General features: G+C 36.0%; 1 pseudogene; it reads left to right on the top strand.

Moving 5' to 3' along the window:
* The first annotated feature begins 2641 nt into the window (after positions 1-2641).
* On the top strand, positions 2642-21938 carry LOC138144128 (complement component 1 Q subcomponent-binding protein, mitochondrial pseudogene; annotated as a pseudogene).
* The last annotated feature ends 2793 nt before the right edge of the window (positions 21939-24731 follow it).

Below are 24731 nucleotides of genomic sequence, written 5' to 3'. Positions count from 1 at the left end.
ATATTGGGCAATTAAATTTAGCCACTACTCCTTAAGACATATATTGAGCAAGAGTTAGGCTGCAAGATCTTCTTTGGTTGTATAAGTTTCCAAACAGGTAGCTCTGAATACTGAGGAAATCACAGATTTTTCATATACTTTGTAAAGGGAACAGACATCAAATAAATATAGCTTTAAAGTGTTGGAGATATTAATCACTCAAGTTTTCTGATGAACATATCTTTCCTCTACCTCACATAATCTTCCTTAAATTCTCTGGATTTCAGTTATTTCTATTATAAATCAAGAATAGCAATGTTTACTTACATTATCTACTTCACAGAGCTATCATGTTAGACAGAATCATAGAGGGTGAGAGTTACAAGGGTAGAGGTACAAGTCAAAAAACAAGGTTGAAGGAATGAGTCATGAGAACAGAATCAAGATCCAAGGTACCTGAGTTATCTGAATAACAAGAATAGAACTGTGACCCAAATGACCTGAGGTTGCTGGAGTAAATTTGCAAGGATAAGGAACATTAAAAGGACAATATTAAATCTAGCTTGATTTCATCTTAACAAAACAAACTTAAAAATAATTTTAATTGCATATCTCCCTAGTCTTAAAATGCACAAGATTATATTACTTTGTTTTGACTGTCACAACATATAGATGACCATATTTGTTATTCAGTACCCTGAAACCCCCAGATCTTTTTCAGAAAAGCAGCTATTTAACAATGGCTAGTCTATCTTATAAAGTTAAATTTCTGTATCTAAGTGTAAGACATCTTACTTACTATGGCTAAGGAAGGAGGTAGTTACTATCAGTTCGACCATGGGTAAGTCACTTAACCCTATTATCCTCAACTACTTCTTCTATAAAATGAATTGGAGAAACAACTGGCAAACCATTCCAGTATTTTTGCCCAAAACATCAAAAGGGGTCATGAAGAGTTGGATGTGACTGAAATGACTGAATAACAACAACAACATGACTTCACATTTATAAGTACTGAATTTTAATTTATTAATTCATCCTGATGGTCTAACCCCTCAACATCCTTTTTGATAAAAACTCTGTCATTCAATGTGTTAGCTGTAAATTAGAAGAGCATAACATCTATACCTTAATCCAAGTTATTGATAAAATATATTAAATAGAACAGGACCAAACACAGACACCTAGGATACTGTAGTGGAGACTTCCTGCAATGTTATCATTAAACCAATAAATATTTTTGTTCACCCAACCAGTTAATTATGAATCTACTTCATTGCATTATCATCTAAATTCTACAATCTCCTTTTATACAAGAATATGTTCATCCTTCTGTCACCTGTAAATTCAATAGGCATAGCATTCATATCTTATAAAAGTAGCTGATAAAAATGCTGAAGACACCCAAGACAATGACAGAGTCCCAGGTTATTACATGAGAGACTCTTACTAAATTGCTAAGGATTTATTAATTAAAATCTCTTCAATCTTGTCCAGTCAGGTCATGGTACGCTATCATACATCTCCATATTATTGAAAAAGAATCTAAAGGAAGATTCTTTCAAATATTTTTGCAAAATACATGTATACTATTCCTGTCATTGTTGATGATATTGTACAGTCACTTTAGATATGTCCATTTGAGGTTTTCTTGGCAAAGATACTGGATTTATCAACCACTTCCTTCTTCAGCTCATTTTACAAATAAGGAACCTGAAGCAAACAGTTAAGTCACACCAAGTCAAAGTGACACATCTAGTTAGTATTTAAGGTCAGATTTAAAGTCTAGCCTTTTTTTTGCTTTTTAGAGGGCAATTGGGGTTAAGTAACTTGCCCAAGGCTACACAGCTAGTTTTTTTTTTTTGTGTGTGGGTGTTAGTTGTCTGAGGCTGGAACCGAACTCGGGTCCTCCTGACTCCAGGCTGGCGCTTTACTCACTGCGCTCAAGTCTAGTCTTATTGACTCTAAGCTCACACTCTATCTAGTGTACCACCTAGCTACCCCATATTATTCCTGTAGCATTTCTCAACTCTACCAATCAATTATTTTTTGGAAAAAAAGGCAATAAGATTAGTAGGGAAAGATATATTTCTAAATGATCTCATGCTAGCTTCTAGTGATCAAGATTTTCATTTTAAGGGAAATTTATATTTTCCCTATTGTTAAAAGAATCTCTCTCTCTCTCCCTCATTCTCCCTTTCCCCCCCTAATTTCTATTTTTTTTTTGGCCCAAAGATTATTGACAGTAGCTCGATGATTATATCTTCAAGTTATTTCAAAGACTTGACTTAAATTTTGATCAGGTCTAATGAATGAACATGATCTTAACATCACTTCAATTTTCTGGGGTTTTCACTTATATTTTATCTTCTTTTTAAAAATTCCAACCATGGCCAGCGGACTAGGAAAACTCCAGATCTGAGAACCACAACCTGCTTCAGTATGGCTCTGGAGAAACAGACAGCCTTCAGTGGCCAGGTCTCCACATGCTACAGCATAACTCTGGTTAAACAGGCAGATGCCAACAAGGCGGCCACCAGCAGCCAGATCACCAGGTGTGTCAGTGCATCCCTGAAATGATGAAACACCTCCATCAGTCATAGCACACCCCAGATAAGAGCAGTCGGATGCCAGGTCAGTACTAGGTAAGCTGAAGATCCCTATGGCGTGCAGCAGTACTAGCCACCTCCTCAGCACTGTACCAGACATGAAAGTCCCCAAGGCACCTCAGAGCAACATCAGTGCAACACCAAGCAAACAGTCAACACCTGCAGCAATTAGCACAAGAAACCTGAAACAGTGCTCCTTTCACCCAATTATAGAGCTCAAATTTAAAAGAAAGGAAAAAGATTTTTAAAAAAGGATGAACAAAAACCAACAACAACAACAAAAAAGAATCTGACCATAGAAAACTATTATGGTGACAGGGAAGAACAAGACACAAAGTCAGAAGAAGACTACAGTGTCAAAACACATATGGGCAAAACCCCAAAGAAAAATGGGAAGTAGTTTCAAGTCTAGGAAGAATTCATGGAAGAGCTCAAAAAGGAATTTAAAAATCATATGAGAGAAGGAAAAGAAAAATTGGGGAAAGAAATGAATGATTATAAGAGAACAAAAATTTTTAAAAATTAAACTAGAGTGGGGTGGAGCCAAGATGGAGGCATAGAAGCAGGAAAACTCTGTAAGCCCCCACAATAACCACCTCAAATACCTATAAAAAATGACTCTAAACAAACTTTAAGGCTATAGAACCCACTAAGTGACAGATAGAAACAAACCTCCTACTGAAGACAGCCTAGCAGGCCAGCAGGAAGTGTCCACTGCAGCACACTGGGAGCAAAGTCAAGCCCCATGTGAGCCCAGGGTTATAGCCTGAGGGCAGCCACATTAAGCCCTGGCTGGAGGGACTTTGAGAGACTGGATCACAAGCAGCTGTGGCAGTTTTCAGAATTATCAACCAATAAATACCAAAGACAAAGTGAGATGTCAGTAGATTTTGTGGGAACAGGGGATCCAGGATTGTGGTCTGGCCTCTGCCCCTAGGAGAAGCAGCTGAGGCCTGTCAGCCACCACCATGTGACTGCTTCAGAACTTCAGGCCTGAAGACTGTAGGAGGACCAAGCAACCATTTTGAGGGGTAATTGCACTTGCTTTAAGCTGCTGGGATCTTGAGGGCTATGTAGGATGGAGGTCCTGGGGTGTGTGACCAGTGTGCCAGAGCCAGTGGAGGCTTCTGAGAGGGTACCCAACTAACAGCTCCAGCAGCTGAGAAAACCACAGCAATTTGGGACAAAGCTCTCCTCTCTGGAAGCAGAGGTCAACTGTGGCAAAAAGCTCAAAAGTCAAATAATTGACTGGTAACATGAGCAAGCAAAGGAAGCACAGTAATCTAACTTTGGACTCCTTTTTCTGAGACAAAAAGTATCAAAGCATGGAACAGGAGGAAGACAATGAAGTCAGAACTTCTGCACCAAAAGCTTCCAAGGAAAATATGAATCGGTTACAGGACATAGAGGAGCTTAAGAAGGATTTTGAAAACCAAATAAGGGATGTGGAAGAAAAATTGGGAAGAGAAATGAGAATGATGCAAGAAAATCATGAAAAGAGTCAACAACCTGACTGAAGAAAATAACGCTTTAAAAAGTTGACTAACTCAAATGGCAAAAGAGGCTCAAAATGGCAATGAGGAGAAGAATGCCTTAAAAAGCCAAATTTGCCAGATGGAAAAAGAATCTCAAAAGCTCATTGAAAAGAATAATTCCTTCTTAGACTGGAGCAAATGGAAGCCAGTGACTTTATGAGAAATCAAGATACTACTAAACAGATACAAACAAATAAAAAATAGAAGGCAATGTGAAATATCTCACTGGGAAAACCACTGACCTGAAAAAAAGATCCAGGAGAGATAATTTTAAAATTATTGGACTACTTGAAAGCCATAATCAAAAAAAGAAGCTAGAAATATTCCTTCAAGAAATTCTCAAGGAAAATTACCCTGATGTTTTAGAACCAGAGGGCAAAAAAGAGGTTGAAAGAATCCATTGATCACCTCTTGATAAAGATTGATATCTCCTAGGAATATTATAGCTGGGTTCTGGAATTCCCAGACCAAGGAGAAAATATTCAAGCAACCAAGAAGAAACAATTTGAATACTGTGGAAACAATCAGGATAACACAGGATCTGGCAGCTTCCACATTGATGGATCAAAGGGCTCGGAATATAATATTCTGGAGCTCAAAGGAACTGGGATTAAAAGCAAGAATGACCTACCCAGCAAAACTGAGTATCATGTTTCAGGGGAAAATATATTTATTCAATGAAATAGAGAACTTTCAAGCATTCTTGATGAAAAAACCAGAGTTGAATAGAAAATGTGACATTCAGACACAAGAGGCAAGAGAAGTATGAAAAGGTAAACAGGGAAATGAAATCATAAGGAACTTATCAAAGTCAGACTATTTATATTCCTACATGGAAAAAAAGATAATTGTAATTTATGAAACTTTTCTCCGTATGAGAATAGTTGAAGGGAATGCAAATGTGTTGTATATATACACATATTTCTATATGGGAGGGTATATGGGTATATGAATACATATGTAAGTATGTGTATATATGTATTCAGGTATACATAGAGAGAGGGCACAGGAGTAATTGAATAGGAATGGGTAATTCTTAAAAGGTGAAATTGAGAGGTGAGAGAGGAATATAATGAGAGGAGATGGGGAGAGACAGAATAGGGTAAATTATCTCATATAAAAGAGGCAAGGGAAAACTGTTACAATGGAGGGGAAGAACAGGAAGGCAAAAGGGAATGAGTAAATTTTACTCTCATTGAATTTGACTTAGGGATGGAATGGCATACACACTAAATACGGTATCTCGCCCTACGAGAGAGTTAGGGGGAAGGGAATGAGAGGAGGGATGATGGAAGGGAGGGCAGGTTGGCGTGGGGAGGGAGGGAAGATGGAAGCACACACTTTTGAAAAGGGACAGGGTCAAATTAGAGAATAGAACAAGTGGGGGTCAGGATAGGATGGAAGGAAATAAAGTCAGTCTTTCACAATATATCCACTGTGAAAATGTTTTGCATAGCTACACCTGTACAACCTATATTGAATTGCTTATTTTCCTAGTAAGGGTGAATAATGAGGAGGAAGGGAAAGAATCTGGAATTCAATGTTTTAAAATCAAATGTTTTTAAAAATATATATTATTATTATTATTTTACATGCAACTGGGAAATAAGATATACAAGCACTGGGGTATAGAGATCCATCTTGCCCTACTGGAAAGTTGGAGGGGAGCTGGGGGAGGATATAGGAGAGAGCAGATTGGGGGAGGGGGTATACAGTGGGATCACTGTTTAGGGGTGTTGGGTAGGAGAAAGATGGGGAGACAATTTGCAACTCAAGATCTTGTGGAAATGAATGATGTAAAATAAAATAGACATAAAATTTAATTTTAAAAAAAGAGTTAGTAATGATAAGGGCACCAGGAAAAAAAATTGATTATGCTTTACCTTAAGGAAAAAAGAAAAAAGCAGGATTAACAATCCTGATCTCAGACAAAGTAAAAGCAAAAATAGAACTAACTAAAAGAGATAAGGATGGAAACTACATCTTTTTAATAGATACCATAGAAAATGAAGCAATATCAATACTAAACATATATGTGGTAAGTGATAGAGCACCCAAATTCTTTTTTTTTATTTTTTTGCTTTTTGGAAGAGGGAGGGCAAGGAAAATGGGGTTAAATGACTTGCCCAAAGACACATGGCTAGTAAGTGTTAAGTGTCTGAGGCATGATTTGAATTCAGGTCCTCCTGACTCCAGGGCTGGTGCTCTATTCATTGAGTCACCTAGCTGCCCCTGAGTATCCAAATTCTTAAAGGAGAAGTTAAGTAAGTTACAGGCATTATGAAATGTAACTAGATAATTTTGATCATATTAAAATCAAAAACTTTTATACAAGTAAGCCAGTGCAACCAAAATTAGAAGGAAAGCAGAAAACTGGGAAACAATCTTTACAGCAAGTATCTCTGATAAAGGTCTCATTTCTTAATTATATGGAGAACTGAGTCAAATTTATAAGAATACAAGCCATTCCCCAACTGATATATGGTCAAAGGATATGAACAGGCAGTTTTTTAGCTGAAGAAATCAAAGTTATCTATGAGCATATGAAGACATCCTCTAAATCACTTTTGATTAGAAAAAAAGCAAATTAAACAACCCTGAGGAACCACCTCACTCCTATCAGATTGACTAATATGACAAAAAGGGAAAATGAAAAATGCTGGAAATGATGTGGAAAAATTGGGACACTAATGCATTGTTGGTGGAGTTGTGAACTAATCAAACCATTCTGGAGGGCAATTTGGAATTATGTCTAAATGGCAAACAAATTGTGCGTACACTTTGATCCCTCAATACCACTAATCGATCTCTATGTCAAAGAGATTATTTTTTAAAAAAGGGCCTGTGTGTGCAAAAATTATTTATAGCTGATCTTTTGTGGTGGCAAAATATTGGAAACTGAGGGGATGCCTATCAATTGGAGAATCACTGAAGAAGCTGTGGTATATGAATGAAATACTGTACAGTAAGAAATGATGAACAGGCAGAGTTCAGAAAAACCTCCCAAGACTTATACAAACTGATTCAAAGTGAAATAAGCAGAATCAGGAAAACATTATACATGGTATCTGCACCATTGTGTTATGATCAACTTTGAGAGACTCAACTCTACACAGCAACACAATAATCCAAGATAAGTACAAAGGACTCACAAAGGAAAATATTGTCCTTATCCAGATAAAGAATTGATGTACTCTGAATTCAGATCAAAGCATATTTTTCCACTTACTTTATTCTTTTTCATGTTTTTTCTTTTGATCTGTTTCTTCTTTCACAATCATGATTAATATGGAAATACATTTTACATGACAGCACATGTATAGCCTATATCAAAGTGCCTATTATTTTCAGAAGGGGGAGAAGGAGGGAGAAAGAAAAATTTGGAACTCAAAGTCTTGTAAAAATTGAATGCTAAAAATCGTCTTCACACATAATTGAGGGGGAAAGAAAATAGTATTTTTAAAAAATCTGAACCTTCCTAATATAAAACAAAAACATTTTCCATAGTAGAGAAAGCAGATACAAAGAAGCTGAAGTTATCTCATAACTATAGTTCAACATTTCAAAGGTCCTACTCTAGATTTCTTTATTATGGGCTTACTCTCTACCAGTGAAAATTGAAAATTTTCTATAAATTGTACTCATCCTTCAATTCTGAAGAGGACCAAAAACATCGTGGGTGATGTCAACTTGAGTGTGAATTGGCTATCTGGCAGAGTTGCACTGACATCAACCTCACTCTCTCTTCCTGAGTCATCAAAGTCCAGTGGCAGGATAAAGGTCAAAATGACTGGTAATGGTCCAGGATATAGTGAATGACCTTGGCATCTTTGATACCTTACCAAACTTTAAGCACTCCACTGTGCCTCCCTTCATTGCCTTCCTGGACATTGGAACAAATTGTTCTTATCTGCCCATTCCTTCAGGAAACATCTTCACATGCTGTGGGCAGACATTGTAACTTCCTGACCAGATTGAGGCCTGTCAATTACCTTGTTCAGCTTGTCTGCCAAGGTGGTTTATCAGGATTTGGCCATTGTGCATGTTACACCTTCTTGAAGCCAAAAGTGAGATTTGGGTGAATGTGTATACCAAAATTGATGTGCAACTCTAAAAAGTGTTTAAAAAATCCTCAGACCAGAGGTGCTAATCCCCAATGAACACACCTTACATAAATACCCCATTATAAATTAATTGACAATTTTTGACAGTTCTCTGCTCTAAAATTCTTCACCCTGCTGTCAATCTGACAGTCTATGTCATCATAGATCATCAGAAAATAGACACATGGTACATTTCTAGGCACATACTTGAAGCTTTTTCAGTTGGGCAGGATTAATTATAGCTTCTGCTTCACTTGAGGGAGTCTTCTAGAATCTCAGATCACATCCATGCCATAAGAGTGTTAGAGAAGGAGTTTAGTGAAGGTTTCCTTACCATAAGATGTTGTATAAAGTGAAAACTATAATCACTATTCTTAGTCATGTACATATTTTCTTGAGTGGATATGAATTCCGGACCAGAAACATACATATCTGTGGGAAAATAATTAATATTCTGAAGGTAACTCAGCTGATTAAATATATAAGAAAAGAAGGTCTGATGCTCGCATATTTTCAACTAAAAAGGTAAAATATGTACTGTATGTATATATGTATATTTGTGTACATATACACACATATGAACATGTGTACATAAGTATGTATGTGTGTGTATGTATGTAAAGTGATGCCTAGGACTGAACCACTTTTCATCTAATCATCATTTGGCACTGATCCCTTAAGCAAGATGTAGGAACCCAAATGTTTTATTTTCTCTTCTTCCTTTATTGGGTTTGGAAAATAGTTTTATCTTGAGATTTATAATCCCCCCAACACACATGCAAAATGTTTCTCTTCTCCATCTGCCCTCCCAGAATTATGACAAACATATATGTGAAGGAGAAAATTAAAGTATTTCATTTAAAACTTGCTTGAGCAAAATTCAAACTACTAAAGGTTCTTTAGCAATTTATTATTGGAAAGGGTCTTCATAGGAAAAGTGTCTCTAACTTCTTCACTATTCTCCTTTAATTGTTTAGAATAAGGTTCCCTTTCCTGGGAAGGACTTTTTAATTATACTGTATTGAAAACAAAGAAAGAAGTCAGACAACATATATTTTCTTGTTACAAAGATAGATGCCTTACCTCACAGTAAGTATTTGGACAGTCCAAATACAGAATGAACAGCTTCATCATTTAGACATTTTGCTACCACTCATGAGCTGAAGTAGAAGATGGGTCTCCATCTCTCAAATGCATTACAGAAGAGACCTGATTCAGATATGAGGTTAAATTCCATGTGTCTCCTTATCACTATATTGTTCCAAGTTCTCAAGTGATTCTAGGATCTTGTAAGTTGTGAAATTAGGTATCAGTTTGTTTTTATTTGCAAGTGTATTTGTGTCCCAATCCATGAATCCATGTCCCAATTCACAGTTTGTTGTTCTAAACAAGTCCCTGAGCCAAATGTCTAAAAGTCTCAAAAACATGAAATTTGCCATTTTGTAGACACCATTATATTTTATCCTTCTGTGTATCCCTTTTTATTTTGTCTTCTGACCAGTTTATTAAGGAAGGAGAAGTTACTATAGGAATATAAATCTAGTCCCTCTACTTATATATTCAATAAATTCCAACTACACACAAAGTATTACTAGGAAGTGGTGGAATTTTAAAATTAAGATGAGAGTACTTGGTTTTGTATACATTATAGTCTTCTGTATGATAAGATGTAATCAATAGTAGAAATAATAATCATAGAGGAAAATATTTCATGATTGACCTATTAAAAACTTATAGATCAAAGGGCTATATAAGATCAAAGGGAGGGAAGTTGTTACTGCTTAGAAATAAGTGAAGACTGCATAGCAAAGGTACCTTGTGATTTGGACTTTATAAGAAAACTAAGAATTCATAAGTTGTAGAGAAAAAGGGTGTATATTCTTGGAATATGTAACAATAATGTGAACAGAGACACAAATGTATGTATGTCTGCAGTCACTTAGACTTATTTTCCTCTTCTAAAATAGAGAAATGGAAAAGACTCTACCTAAGAGTTATTTCACCTACATGTTCCATGACCTTCTACATCCTTTTTGTTCTGGTCTCTTTTAACCTGGCCAATTAGCAGAATAGCTGAATGGCTTTTTTTTTTAACTAGGGAGAAAGAGGATACATTTATGATATGTCACCAGCTACTAGAGCATTCCCTTTCAAAAAGATCTTATATTCTTTCATTCATATATATATGTATATATATTCTACACATATAGATATACACACTTATATACATACACACTTATATACTTATACACATATATGCACATATAAATATCATCATATTTAAATATGTATATGTTGTCTGTATTATTAAATGTAAACTCATTAAGGCCAGGGACTGTTTTATTTGTGTGTGTGTGTGTGTGTGTTTGTATCCCCTACATTTCGCATAGGGTCTGGCACATAGTAAGTGCTAAATAAGTGCTTATTGATTAATCAATTAATTGATGATAGTTTAGATTTCTTGACCAAGATTAGTTGTAGCAGCTTTTTGCTTCAGAGAGCTACTTTATCCTCATTTATTTAATGTGAATGAAGGGACAGACAACTTAGAAACAGCTCAAAATAATGGAGATAATTTTAGTCTCCTGTAAGGGCTATTTGGTTTTTATTTTTTTTTTAGCAGAGATTGAAGTACTTACACTCCCATTAATGAGAATTAATGTGTTAGTCTTTCATAATTTTGGAGTTCATTTTCATCTAATATTAACATTAAATAGGAAAGAGAAAACCTAGAGAGAATTATGATAATCCTGTCCTTGTTTTCTTGAAGTATTCTGAAGATAGAAACAGGGTAGATTCCTGCTGCTCCTGACCCCTTCATCCTCCACCAAAAAAAAAAAGGAGCATAAAAGTGGACTTCACAAATTTTGGAGCTTAATGCAGAACCCTGTAAAAAAAAATCTCATATAGATTCTTAGATAGTGTGTATATATCAAATGAGATAATGGTTGTAAAATGCTTTGTCAAACTATAAAATAACACATAACTAGTAGGTATAATCAAAGTACAAAGGATTTTCTTTTAGAAATAGAAAAATACTTAAGGTTTTTGTTTAACTTGCAAGATTAGTATAAGTCAACACTGTGACAAAGTATTCAGAATTCTAATTCTGTCTTAGGCTTCATTCATAGAAGTATGTTGTGCAGAATGAGGAAGGTAATAGTTCTACTGTAGTATGACCTGAGGGTGCTATACTTTCAGAATGAAACTAGTAAGGTGGAATGTAACTGCAATAGTGAATGACCTAGAGACCAAGCTCTTTGATATAATAGTTGAAGGCACTAGAAGTGTTTAGTCTGGAAAAAGACTATGAGAGCAATAAAGTGGGGGGAAAATACTGATTCTGAAGAGGGAGAGAGTTCTAATTCCACATTTAAAATTTACTACTTGTATGGTCCCCAGAAAGTTATTTAATTTCCCTGGGATCAGTATTCTTATCTTATAGATTTGAAACTGAAGTTTGGAGGTGGCTAAGGTAGTACTTTGCTTCAATAATATGAACAGGTAGTTTTCTAAAGAAGAAACACAAGTTTTCAGTATACATTCAGGAATGTGTATGTGTGTGTGTGTGTATCTGTGTCTGTGTGTGCATTCCAAATACCTAATGCTATGAGAAATTTAAAGTCAAAGCAATGCTGACATTTTACTTTAAATCCATCAAGTTTTCAAAGAAGACAAAGTCTAAAAATAGTAAATTTGACAGGGACTATAAAAGATAGAGATACTGATAGGCTTAAACCATGATGTAGCCTAGATTTCTGGAAAAGGTTGTGTTTTGAATTTTTTTTGGTATGTATACATATATGTATATGTCCTTCCATAAAAGAGAATTCATTACTTTATTGATTAAAGGAATGGCTGAACAAATCACTTCATGTGAATATAGTAGAATATTATTATACCTTTACAAACATGAATAATTTAGAAAAATCGGTATGCTTTTATGAACGAAGAAGCGAAGTAAGCAAAACCAAGAAAATAATCTACACAAAGGAGAATAACATTGAATACCTTCAGAACTCTGATCATTGTAGTGACTAAAACACATCAGGAAAACCTCTCAACAGAAATATATAAATAATAGATGACAAAAGAATCAGGCATTTTCATATATGTTTAATTTGTTTATTTTTATTATTTAAATATACTGTGTTATAAGAAAGTTTTATATGGAGAAAGAATGGTCAGGTAAGTCATCATGAAAGAAATGATATAGAGATGGATAAATAGATATACACATACATATATACATGCATATACTTGTGTGTGTATTTTTTCTGAAGAGAATGTGTAGCTGCCTCACGTGCTTTCAAAATACAGTATCAGATTAATGCCTGTCATGATACTGGGATAATGAACAGTTTTATTTGCTAAAGCACTGTTTACAATTCCACTGTGATGGAGCTTTGAAAGGGACCATAAGAAAATAAAAGAAATGCTCTAAATGACCTCTTGCAATAATACTGAACAGAACCTATAAATCTAAGCCTGTGTCCATGATCCCTATTCTCATCAAAACTACAGTACATAAATTAGGCCATCAACCAGCTTCCATTTATTGAATATCTGCTATGTTCTAAAAACATTTTATTGAATGAATGGCTAGTGAATCTTAATAAGGGCAGCAAAACTGCCAGAGTCCTGGATTTGAAGATTGGCCTTGGCCTGTTTCTCAATCTTTCTAGCTCTGTAATCCTGGGCAACTCGCTTAACCATATTTATTTTCTGATTCTTCATCATTAACATGGGAAAAAATAATACCTATACACTTACTCCATATAATTGTTGTGAGAAATATGTGTAATAATACATATAAGTTAATTTGAAAAAATTTAAATATTATAGAAATATCAGTTGTGTAGAAAATACGATGTAATCACAAAACACCAAGATGAATTCATAAGGAAAAGATTATGCCAGGTTCATCTAATTTCTTTTCTGTAATATTGTTAACATCAGGACAACACTATAGCTATGGTTCACCTTGATTTTAGCAAACAATTGCTTGCTATTGTGCTGTGATATTCTTATGAAAAACACGTAAAGATATGAGCTATGTCAGTAGTGTCAAGCTCAAATAGAAACTGCTCCAAGAAGGTTGCATGTTGAATTAGAAAACCACAAATTAACATTATCTATGTTGAATTATATTATTTATTCTGTTAAACATTTCCAAGTCATTTTCACCTGACTCCAACTGTCCTTAGCAAGTTTACAAAGGCAAAACGGTTACAGGCCATGTGTTTGATACCTCTAAAGATGATAGTTCAAGGGAATTCAGAACTTTTTAAATGGATAGATACAAAAAGCAGCAATTAATAGTTAATATCAACTTGTAAGACTATCTTCAGTGAACTAGCACAGACATCAGAACTTGGTCATTGCCTAAATGACAAGCTTACCAAATTTACTAATGATATAAAGTTAAGATGGATAGTTAACATGATGAATAACAGTAAGATACTAAAAAATGTATTCATTAATCTGATAGAATGTTTGGTCAGATCTCTAATGAGGTGATATATAATGAAGATAAATGTAATCCCTCAAGAATTTGGCCTAAATATCTATGAGAAAAATATTTAAAACACATATGATACCTGCTGTTCAGACTATAACCTCCAAGACCTCTTTTGGATAGATATTCCCAATTATCAATGAATTCAATACAGAATTTAAAATGTGGAGGAAGATAGGTTTCACTTGGAAAATTGTACAGTGATTCTAAGAACTTCAAGTATCTCCCTGAACCCAAGACTTTTTTCAGCAAAACTCTTCTAATGCAAGGCTAAAGGTTAAGTAGCTGAGAGAGTTAACCTTGGAGTCAGAAAAACCTGGATTTTAGTCCCACCTCTGAGACACATTGGTTTATGAATCTAGTACAAATCAGTTAGCCTTTCACTGTCAGGGGCATCTCTCTAAGCCTAAGCTGCTGAGCAAGTGTCAATCTATATTAGTAGAAGTAGTTTTCTCAATGTGAGTGCTATATAACAATGAAGTAACAAGTATGGTCTAAAACAAAGAAACAAGCAAAAATTCTTCCAAATCTGTTATATGCCTATCTTTTAATATCACAGTATTCAAATAATTATAATTCCAGGTCTTCTAAAGGGCAATAGAAGGTGGGATTGATTATAATTTATTGGATGAACAATTTCATACAAACATGAATAAATTATATCATTAAAATTTTAATAATTAGGGAAAGAGATTGCTAGCTCAAATAGTGATAGCAAAAGCAAGAATCAATGCATGGGAAAAAATTGCAAACAATATTGGTAACCATATAATGATGAGTCCTAGAAAGTGACTCCAAACACAGCAGACCAAGCTCTATATGAAATACTTGTGGGAGGACATGAGGAAGACTGTTACCAGATGAGAAGTTGTATAAGTGTAAGTTGTGTATAGGTTTTTATTTAATCTGTGAAGGCATTCTTTAAAGTTAGAATTGAGATCCACTGAAGAATTAGCTATACATTTTTATAATTATATTCAAATAATTAACTATACCCAAAAGAAGGAAGAATGCCTAAATAACAGTTATAGCTATCTATCTTTCTATCTATCTATCTATCTATCTATCTATCTATCTATCTATCTATCTATCTATCATCTATCTATCTCTGTCTGTCTGTCTGTGTCTATCTATGGATACAGATATATATATTTGGAGATTTTAGTGGACCACAAGCTCAATTTGAACTAAGAATATGCTATGTTAACTGAAAAAGCTAACAATTTGAGACTGAATTGAAGAGACAGTATTATGAAATAGAGAGATGATAACCACATTGCACTCTTCCTCAGAAGATGGTAACTAATTGAGTATGTGCCATTTCAACTGAGAAATGGTAAAAGTGTGGTGTACTGTGTAACATCACTGGAGAAACCTTGCCAAAGCGCCTTTAATATGCTCATCAATGATGTACTTGATATGTACATGCATATATTATTCTCAAAAACATTTTTGCAGAAAGGAAATAAGCAAATAGAGTAAATGTCATTGATGTTCCCTTGGTAACCATTTTTGAGGTATTATTATGGATGGATGGGTGTGTGTGTGTGTGTGTGTGTGTTGGAGGATGACCTTACACCCTTCTCTCTATTCCTTAAGAATTGATCTTCCCCTATGTGTGTATTTGGTCTAGTCTGAATTCTCTTACTGTATTGGTTTTCTTCAGTATATTTCTATTTCTGTCACCAGTTTCTCTAGTACTGATATGTTAGAATTTAAAGGTCACTGCTTCACTGTTATCAATAAGGGATGGAAATTTTTATAAAAATCTTTACATACATTTTCAACGTAGTCATTACCTTTATTCAATTTACATTCTAAGCACCCTTGGGATGACTTTGCTTTGTTGAGTCATTTACCAACTTTCTTTACATTTGCGGGGTTTTTCTCTTTGCTGCTTCTCAGTGTTTTATAAGGTAATATGGTTAATAATCTACCATCCGGCTCTGAAAGATTTTATAAATGAGTTTATATTCCAAAGTTGTTTTTCTTTTTATAGCAGTATCTCCACTTGATGAAGAAATCAAATATTTGCTGCCTCAGGTCATCTCTATACTCTCAAACTACCTGTTATGACAAATGATTTATATGAATTCAATTTATTCATGAAATTATTTTAACCATTATTGATGTCCTCTCTATCCATTTCCTACTTTGTGGTATAAGTAGCTTATATAAATAGATTAGTTTTGAGTAGTCCATTGCATACAATATCTTTTTATCACTTTCATTCAAATTAATTTTTATGTAATTAAGCAGTGCTCTGACTGGACACAGCCAAGTTAGAAATGGTATCTGCATCTAAAACAATTAACTCCCTATCAATTAAAATATAATTTATTTCATTATTTAAATATAATTTTTGCCAAATCTGAGACTTTAATTTATTTTATCACAGATTTAATCTTCTGTGTAGTCTACCAGGCTTTGGATTCATTTAAATTTTATAAATCAACCATAATCTCCAACTGAGAATCAAAGCATATGGTGAATTAATTTTTAGGAGTTTATTGAGGTTTCCACAGGATTTCTCTACCTCCTCATTCTCTGCAACCAGTAACTGTATAAACTGAAGTTATTTTCATGATAGTCATATCTCTGTCACTTCAGAAGCAAAAGGGTACCACAGAAGGCTGAGGCAAGTTTGTGGTTCTATATTCCTCAAAAACAAACAAACAAACAAACAAACTTACTCTGATGTTTCCTTGTGTTGTGAAAGTGACTGACCCTACTTTCTCGATGGTTATACTGCTAGTGCACAAAATCTGACAGTTTCTTCCATTCTGTAAAGGCTAGGATGGCCTTGATAATAAACTATATTTGATAATTTAGGAACAACTAATCTTCATACAGTGACTCTCATTCCCAGTAGTCTGGCCACTTCATTAGAAATTAATTGACCATGGCAACTTATGAAATAAGGAGAATTAAAAATAACTTACTTAGAATAAGAAACTACATCTTAGACTCAAACATGAAGATGAAAATTCCTAATTTCTCCATGGTTTAAATAATAAAACAATAGAATCTCAAATTTGGAAGAAGGCTCAGAAGTCAACTAGTGATACCCTTTCCCCATTGACATCTTAAATCTATAATAACCTAACATGTTCTTGAATACTTCCGGTAATGGGAAAATTACTATCTCTTGGGGCAGCCTATTCAAATTTAGAATGGCTCTTTTTGCCCTAGGCATGCAGTGAGTGTGAGCAAAGCAACACCTCCAACCCATACTTCTCATATACATATTATCGTTGGGAAGATTTTGCTTCCATTAAGTCAAAAATCTTTCCTCTGTGACTATTATAAATTATTCTTGCTTCTGTCCTATATGACCAAGGAAAACGAATGTAATCATTTCCAAATTATTATTTCTAATATAATTGAAGACAACTATTTGTAATGCCATGCACAGAAATTTTGCAGAAGAATGTTACTGTGAATATCTTTTAAGGTTCTAATTACACAGTACAGTGAACACTCTATTTATCTAATAACAAAGCAAAGCAAAATATTCACAGAAAATCAAGGTGCAATATTACAACTTATCACTGAAAATCACAATATAGTATTCACAACAGCTTATCATTAAAATAGCCATATACTTTTCAACAAAGTGGTCACAATATTTAGAACAAAGAATAATCATCTCAATGTACAATAGTCAAGGTCTTCCACTCATGGTGCAACTAGGGTTAACTCAATCAGTCACTTATTCAAAGTCTTCCACTCATGGGGCACACTTGATTAACTCAATCAGTCACTTATTCAGCAATCAATTACTAAGTATCATTAATCACTAAGTACAATAGAAAATACAGACCCTCCACCCCTAGGTCACTAGTAAACTACAATTTCATCATGACTCAGTACCCACAGAGAGGTCTTTTCATCTTGACTTGGGACTGGTTCTCAGTTTCCCTGGATCTATCTTGGATCTATCCCTGGATCTATCGTGGTCCCAGATTCTACCTGGATTCACCAGACTGTCACCTGGGTTCAATGGCTGACAGCTCCCAGTTCCTTGTCCATCTTGCTGGGTAGGTCTTGCTCCACACTGAAGTTCACAGGGTCCAGTCCATCTCAAATTCTTCACAATTTCTGCTCCCAGAAATTCAAGGCTCAACCAAGCCAGAAACAGATAAAGTCCCTGCATCCTGGTCATGCTTCCTCAGTCTTCTCCTGGGCTCCTGGGCTCCTCTGTCACGTGGGTTCCTGGGCCCCTGGCTCCTGGGTTCCTGGCTTCTGAGCTCCTGGGCTTCTGTTCAGAAGAAGCTCCACTAGCACAAGGTCTCAGGAAATTCTGGCTCAGTTCTTGATTCTCTCTTCTTTGGCTGTTCTGCCACCAGATGCTGGTTCCAAGAAATTCTGGCTGTGGCTCTCTGGGGCTTTTCTTACATACACAGCATTAGCTACTTCCTGTTTCAGCCTACCCCTTCTTGTTATGTCAGCAACAGGAGACAGGAGTTCATACCTTCTGTTTCCCCAACAGAGGCTTGATCAATCACTAAATGCTAAGTACCTGCTACCTTTGCCAACACAAAGGGATCTTCAAATTCAAATTACATTACCATTATACTATCCTAATTCTCCTCTTCTCCATGCTAAACATTCCCAGTTCCTTCAAATGGCTCTTGTATGTTAACACAGTGATGTCAGGTGTCTGTCAGAATGCAATTAGTTTTATTTTCCTACCCCTTTATATACAGTTGTATGAGTTTGCATATCCCACTAGGATACCATACGATTAAACAGGATAGTAGGAAGTTTTTTTTAGATTGTGGGATAATTCTGAAAATAATTATTCGGTAAAAATTGTTGGGAAAAATGGAGAGCAGTATGGCAGAAACTGGGCATATACCATTATCTTACACCATTTATCATGATGAAGAGAAAATGGACACATGACCTATATACAGAGACATTTTACAAGAAAATTAGAACACAAAATATAATTTATCAGACTTAAGGATAGTTAACAATTTATGAATAAATAAAAGATAAAGAGCAAAAGTAGTTGTAAAATGGATCATTTTGACTGGATTAAAATGTCTTGGTACAAATTAAACAAATGTAACCAAGATCAGAAGGAAAGCAGAAATTTGGGGGGGGGGTGTAGGGGGAATTAGTTTATCAGATAATGGTCTCAGATCTAAAATATATAAAGAACCCTGTCAAATATATAATGAGTCATACTCCAACTGATAAACAGTCAAAGGATATGGATAGGTAATTTTCTAAAGAAGAAATCAAAACAATTTTTAGTCATATGGGAAAAAATGCTCTAAATCATTACCGATTACAGAAATGCTTGAGCTATCGCTTTACACCTACCAAACTGACAAAAATGATAAAAGGAGAAACTAACAAATGTTGGAGGGGATGTGGAAAAAATCAGGACACTAAATCACTGGTGGTGGAATTATAAACTAATCCAACCATGCCGGAGAGCTATTTGGAATTATGCCCGAAGAGTGAGCCCTTTGACCCAGTAATACCACAATTTGCTCTATTTCTGAAGATGCTTAGGGAAAAATGAAAAGAACCTATATGTTCTGAAATATTTGTAACAACTCTCTTTGTGGTGGCAAAGAACTGGAAATTGCAGGAATGCCCATCAATTGTGGAAATCCTGAACAAGTAGTGGTGGATTGTGATAGAATACTACTGTGCAATAAGAAATGATGAGCTCAATGATTTTAGGGAAAAAAAGAGACATGAGAAGACTTGCATGAAATATCGAAGAGTGAAATGAACAGAACCAAAGGAACATTCTAAACAGTAACAGAAATATTGTTTTAAAGATGACTTTGAGAAAGTTGTTTTGACTAATATAAATACCCAAATTAACTACAAAGGATATATGAAGAAAGATGCTATCTGCATCCACAGAAAGACCTGATAAATATAATCATATATACATACTTACAAATAATTTTATGTATTTACATATATATGCATAAAATTTTACATATATATGTACACCTATTTGTGTCTAATGGTAGCCATCTCTAGGGTAGGGGGAAAACGAAATAAAGAAATTTACATGACAGTTTTGTTGTATATTTGAAAGGAACAGCAATTTGTACCTAGTAGATTTACAGTTTCATATGCAATCATCTTTTTGATCATAGTATGATATGGAAATGCTTGCCTTTTTCCCATAAATTAAAATTAAATTAAAAAAAGAAATTATGTAAATGTAAGAACTATAATGGAGCCCAAATCTCTCCATCTTGTTCCTGGTAAAACACACTATTCTGATGTTTCTAAGCCATCTGCCATATTTCAGAGGCACTTTGTCATTATCTCTGCTCAGCACAGGTGCCACCATTGACCCAAAGCCTTCTATGACATCTCTGCTGTGCTCTCCTCTGCCTAAGTACACCTGGCGTTTAGCTGGGTACATGTTGTAATCTACTATCCTTTGTAGAATATGTGAACCTTGAGGGAAGGGTCTATTTTCTTGTGCCTTTATATAATTTGATTTTTTAATGCCTTTTGACAATAAAAGAAAAGTAACAGTTGTCAAATTCCTTGCTGGTATCCAAGTATACAATGCCTACAGCATTACCCTAAGCAATCACTCTTCTAACATTGTCCCAAAAGAGAATCTGGTGTAAGGGTTATGGGATTTAAAGATCTTCCATGCCCCGTTGGACTTGCTGACGTAGCAGGAAGGGGCGGAGCAAGAGGAAGCGGAAGCCAAGCTAGCGTTCCTTTGGTGGCTGGCGGTGGTGGTGATGGCGGCAGCAGCAGAGGCAGTGGCAGCGCGAAGCCCTTTTTGAGTTAGAACTGCTAAGGACTTTCTGCTAAGGACTCCTGCTGAGGACTGCCAGGGGCCGGAGCTGCTGGGAGCGCTCTTCCAGGACGCTGGGTGGTTGCTGTGAGTGGGGAGAGGAGGACCTTTGCCTGAGGTAGCCTGTTCTGTTTTAAAGGCTTGAAAATGTGGGTGCTTTCTACTTTATCTACCTGTGCCAATGTCATAACTACTCTGATGGCTTTCACTTTCTGGTTTTGGGACTCAGTCTTTTGGTATCTTAATAAATTTTCTAGTTTATTTCCTCATATGGCAAACATGACGTATTTTCTAATGGATAATTATATCAGCATATTTGTAATCTCTATAGGCATTGTGAATATGGCATTGCTGATACATCTGGCTAATCTGAAATAATTTGTTTAGATTCAATTCTATAAGAAAGATTTCTTGGTCCTTCAGGTCTCCATCCTTGTTCGCCCCCTCCCCCCTCCGCGTGACCTCGGTCACGGCCCTGCTGCTGCCCCAGCTGTTGTGCCCCGCGGCCCGGATCCTATCCTCCGCCTCCCTCCCAACACAAAGTGGCCACACCGCCACCCGAGCTTTCAGGGGCCTCCTGGCGGGAGGAGTCGCCAGTGGGCCGGTGTCGCGCGCCCCCGCTTCCTGCAGCCGTTCCGGAGCGCGCCCGGCTACGCTCGTGCACGTGCGGAGGGCTCCACAGCTAGGGGGAAAAGGCCTTTATTGAATTTCTGACAGAAGAAATTAAAGAAGAGAGGAAAATCCAGAAACACAGATCCCTCCCCAAGATGTCTGGGAATTGGGAAATGGGTGTGCGAAGGACAGAAGCCAAATTAATCTGGAGATTAGCTGGCGAGAGTATGCCACCGATCTTTGACGGCGAGCCACCAGAGAGACTTGTTAGATGGTTGATCCATACGTGTTATTTCTACCCGAGAACAGCAAGAGCCTGAATTTACGCCAACCCTGAACTTCGTGGTGGAGGCTGTGAAGGACGATACCAAGAAGGCCCTTGTGCTGGACTGCCACAATCAAAAGGATGAGGTTGGACAGGAAGAGGAGGAAGAAAGTGACGTCGTCTTCATCCGGGAAGTTAGCTTTCAGCCCTCCCGAGAATCTGACCGGAAGGATACAAACTACACACTCAACACGAATTCGCTGTACTGGGGCCAGTATGATAACTTGATGAACTTCCTGGCTGACCTTGCGGTGGAGAACACGTTTCCAGGCGAAATGATCACCTTAGAGCACGGCGAGTACATCATCTTTCTGGAAGATCTGAAAGGGTTTGTCCAGTGTCAGGGAGGCCTGAGGCTGCGGGCCCAGGCTGTGCGCCCAGAGCCTTCCCTTCCAAGAGAACGTTTCCAGAAGCCATGCTGGAGAAAGTACCATGCTGTGAAATACCGCCAGGCATAAATTATGTTCCCTAACCCCTTTATTTCCTTTGTCTGCCGGCATTTTTATAGGCCACCACAGAATGACAAGAAATAAAACCCTTGGACCCCTTCAAAAAAAATTCTTAAATTAACCCACGTATAAAAAGCAGTGGATCATATTTTTTATGGTACATTTATCCTACTCACCTAGGATGTTATTAATGACTTTTGACATACAAACACAGAAGTGTGTGACAATCACAGAAACATCTTTGCTACTTAAGAGTTGTTTCAATGAATATTTTAAGTCATATAACCATAAGTCAAAAGCAGGTATTTATTCAATAAAGGTAATATTTTCATGAAAAATTCTATTATGGTAGGATTGGTTTTTAATGCCCTCTTATTTGCTGAGATGACTGATACTCATGTGATTTTCTATTAGACAGTATAGCCTTACATATGTATATATATATATATATATATATATATGTATACTGATATTCTAAGCTCTATAATATCTTCTAAATGATAGGGAGCAATACATGGGGTTCTACTGTTATTGGATACTTACATCTGGTTCGGACTGTGTGGGTCTAGGAATTCCTGGTTAAAAGGTAAATCAATCGCTTAATCAAGATATCCTGAAAAAGTATATAGATCATAACCCATTAATTGCCATCAACAGGTAAAGATGAATTAGAAAATAAGAGAGACCATTTTATTATTATTTTAAATTACTGTTGAGTACAAGTTAACATTGTGATAAAACTCAAGTGAGGTGAATGTGTCCCTGTTAGGTCAGTAGTATTGGGTCCCATCAGGGAGGTCAGACTTGAATAAATAACTGCAGTGATGGAAGGGCAATCTGACATGGAGGAAAGCACATACTAAGAAAAGAAGAACATTCCTCAAACAGAAGGTCTGAAGACAAATCTTATAGACTTTACCTTTATTTGCACAGAAGTGACTCTAATTTTAGGATTTTACCGAGAGTCATAAAATATGATGTTGAATTATTCATATGGCTTACAGAATTTGGCCCAGGAATTGGTGTGCTTATTCTTGGTCTGTTTTGTAGAATATATTTAATAATAAGTGGTTTCTTCACTTCCTATATAATGCACACATAAATGTCCCTATAAGGATTATCCTTACCTTTAGGTTATGACAGATTATGGTAAAGAATGATCAGGAATTATGAGAGGCATCATGGCATAGTGAATAAGGCTACATGCTCATAGAAAGAAGTGCTAGGCTATTTGAAATACAGATACTTATTAGATGGTTGATCCATACATGTTACTTCTATGCCTCCATTTCCTTATCCTCAAAAAGAGGGGGAGTACAAGACTTGATTGCTTCTAAGGTTCGGTTATAAATATAAGAACCTATGATTTCAAGAGTCCTTTATTGCTGCAAATCTACTCTGAGACAATTTCATAAAATCTTTGAAGCATGCAAACTATAAAAACACTAATGGATTGCAAAAGAAAAAAAAACATACTCCTAAGAGAAATAGGGACACTTTTTTTTTCTTATTTTTCAAGTAATAATCAAGTGATTAAACTCTGTATGCAGAGAACTATGCTAAATGTCTGACAGATTCAAACTTTAGATAAGACATTGGTCTTGAACTCAAAGATTATATAGTATAGTGGAAGATTAAAGATAACAGGAATAGAGACAAAAAATATGACATGTTTGTGATTTGCTCTTTATCCTTCATTTTTTAAGGGGACCAATGACAAAGCAAGGTGATATCTTGACTTCCATGTAAATTGGATTTAAATGATGCAGGGTTGTGCAAAGTCATTAGCTTCTGTGTGTATGTGTCTCTGTCTCTATTTCTCTGTCTTGGTCCATCTCTGTCTCTCTGTCTCTCTCTGTCTCTCTGTCTCTCTCTGTCTCTCTCTCTGTCTCTCTCTCTCTCTCTGTCTCTCTCTCTCTGTCTCTGTTTCTGTCTCTCTCTCCCAGAGTCATTGAAGTACAGTGACAGGGCAAAAATTAATTCCAGGTGAGGGCCTGGGATGAAGTGGACAACCTTGGCATCTTCAATATCTGACCAAGTTCTAAGAGCTCCATGGTGATTTTTATGGCCGTCAGAACACTTTTTTCTCCATGCTGCTGTGGGAATTCTTCATATACTTGAAGCAAAGATCTCCTAACTCACTGATGAGTTTGAATACAGTTACGTACAATCAACCTTTTTTTAATCCATCTCCCAAGACAGTTTTCCTGGGGTGTGGCTGCTATGCATCCTACAACTTCTTAGATTCAACAGGTAAGACTGTGTGAAGGTAGACACCAAAGGTACATGTAGTGTTAGTGTTAGTCCTCCTTGAATACTCCCATACCTTAAATGTGTTGTTATTTAGTGGCCAAAGGTCAATTTTCTCAATTGCCAAAGCTTTTTTTTTTTTTACATTTGAGAGGTTACACATAAAATTAATATTTAAAATCATAATTTTAAATATGTTTTTCTCTGTAATTCCACTCCTACTTCTCCTCTCCTAGAATAGAAATCCTGTCTGTGAATGAAGCTTCTATAACTGTCATTAGTTTTAGGCTAATTCTATGTAATTTTCCATGGTAAGTCTAATTTTATGACTTGCTTTAGGGATGATAAGTCTTGCATATTTAGCTAGAGGAAGAGTCATTTAAATTCCTCCTTCTATGAATAATCCAGTAGTTGGGCAATCCCAAAACATGCATATGCATATCTCATTGGATGGTTAACTTTCAAAGCATCTAAATTGTTTGTGGAGACTAGGATAAAATAATATGAGAACCCAAGGTTTCCAAATAAAATGATAGAAGTGAAAAGACTCTT

The sequence above is a fragment of the Petaurus breviceps genome, unplaced genomic scaffold (assembly GCF_028583685.1).
Source record: "Petaurus breviceps papuanus isolate PSGF00001 unplaced genomic scaffold, PetGlider_PUasm1.0 90686, whole genome shotgun sequence".
NCBI classification, from domain to species: domain Eukaryota; kingdom Metazoa; phylum Chordata; class Mammalia; order Diprotodontia; family Petauridae; genus Petaurus; species Petaurus breviceps.
This window is presented reverse-complemented; position numbering and strand designations above follow the sequence as displayed.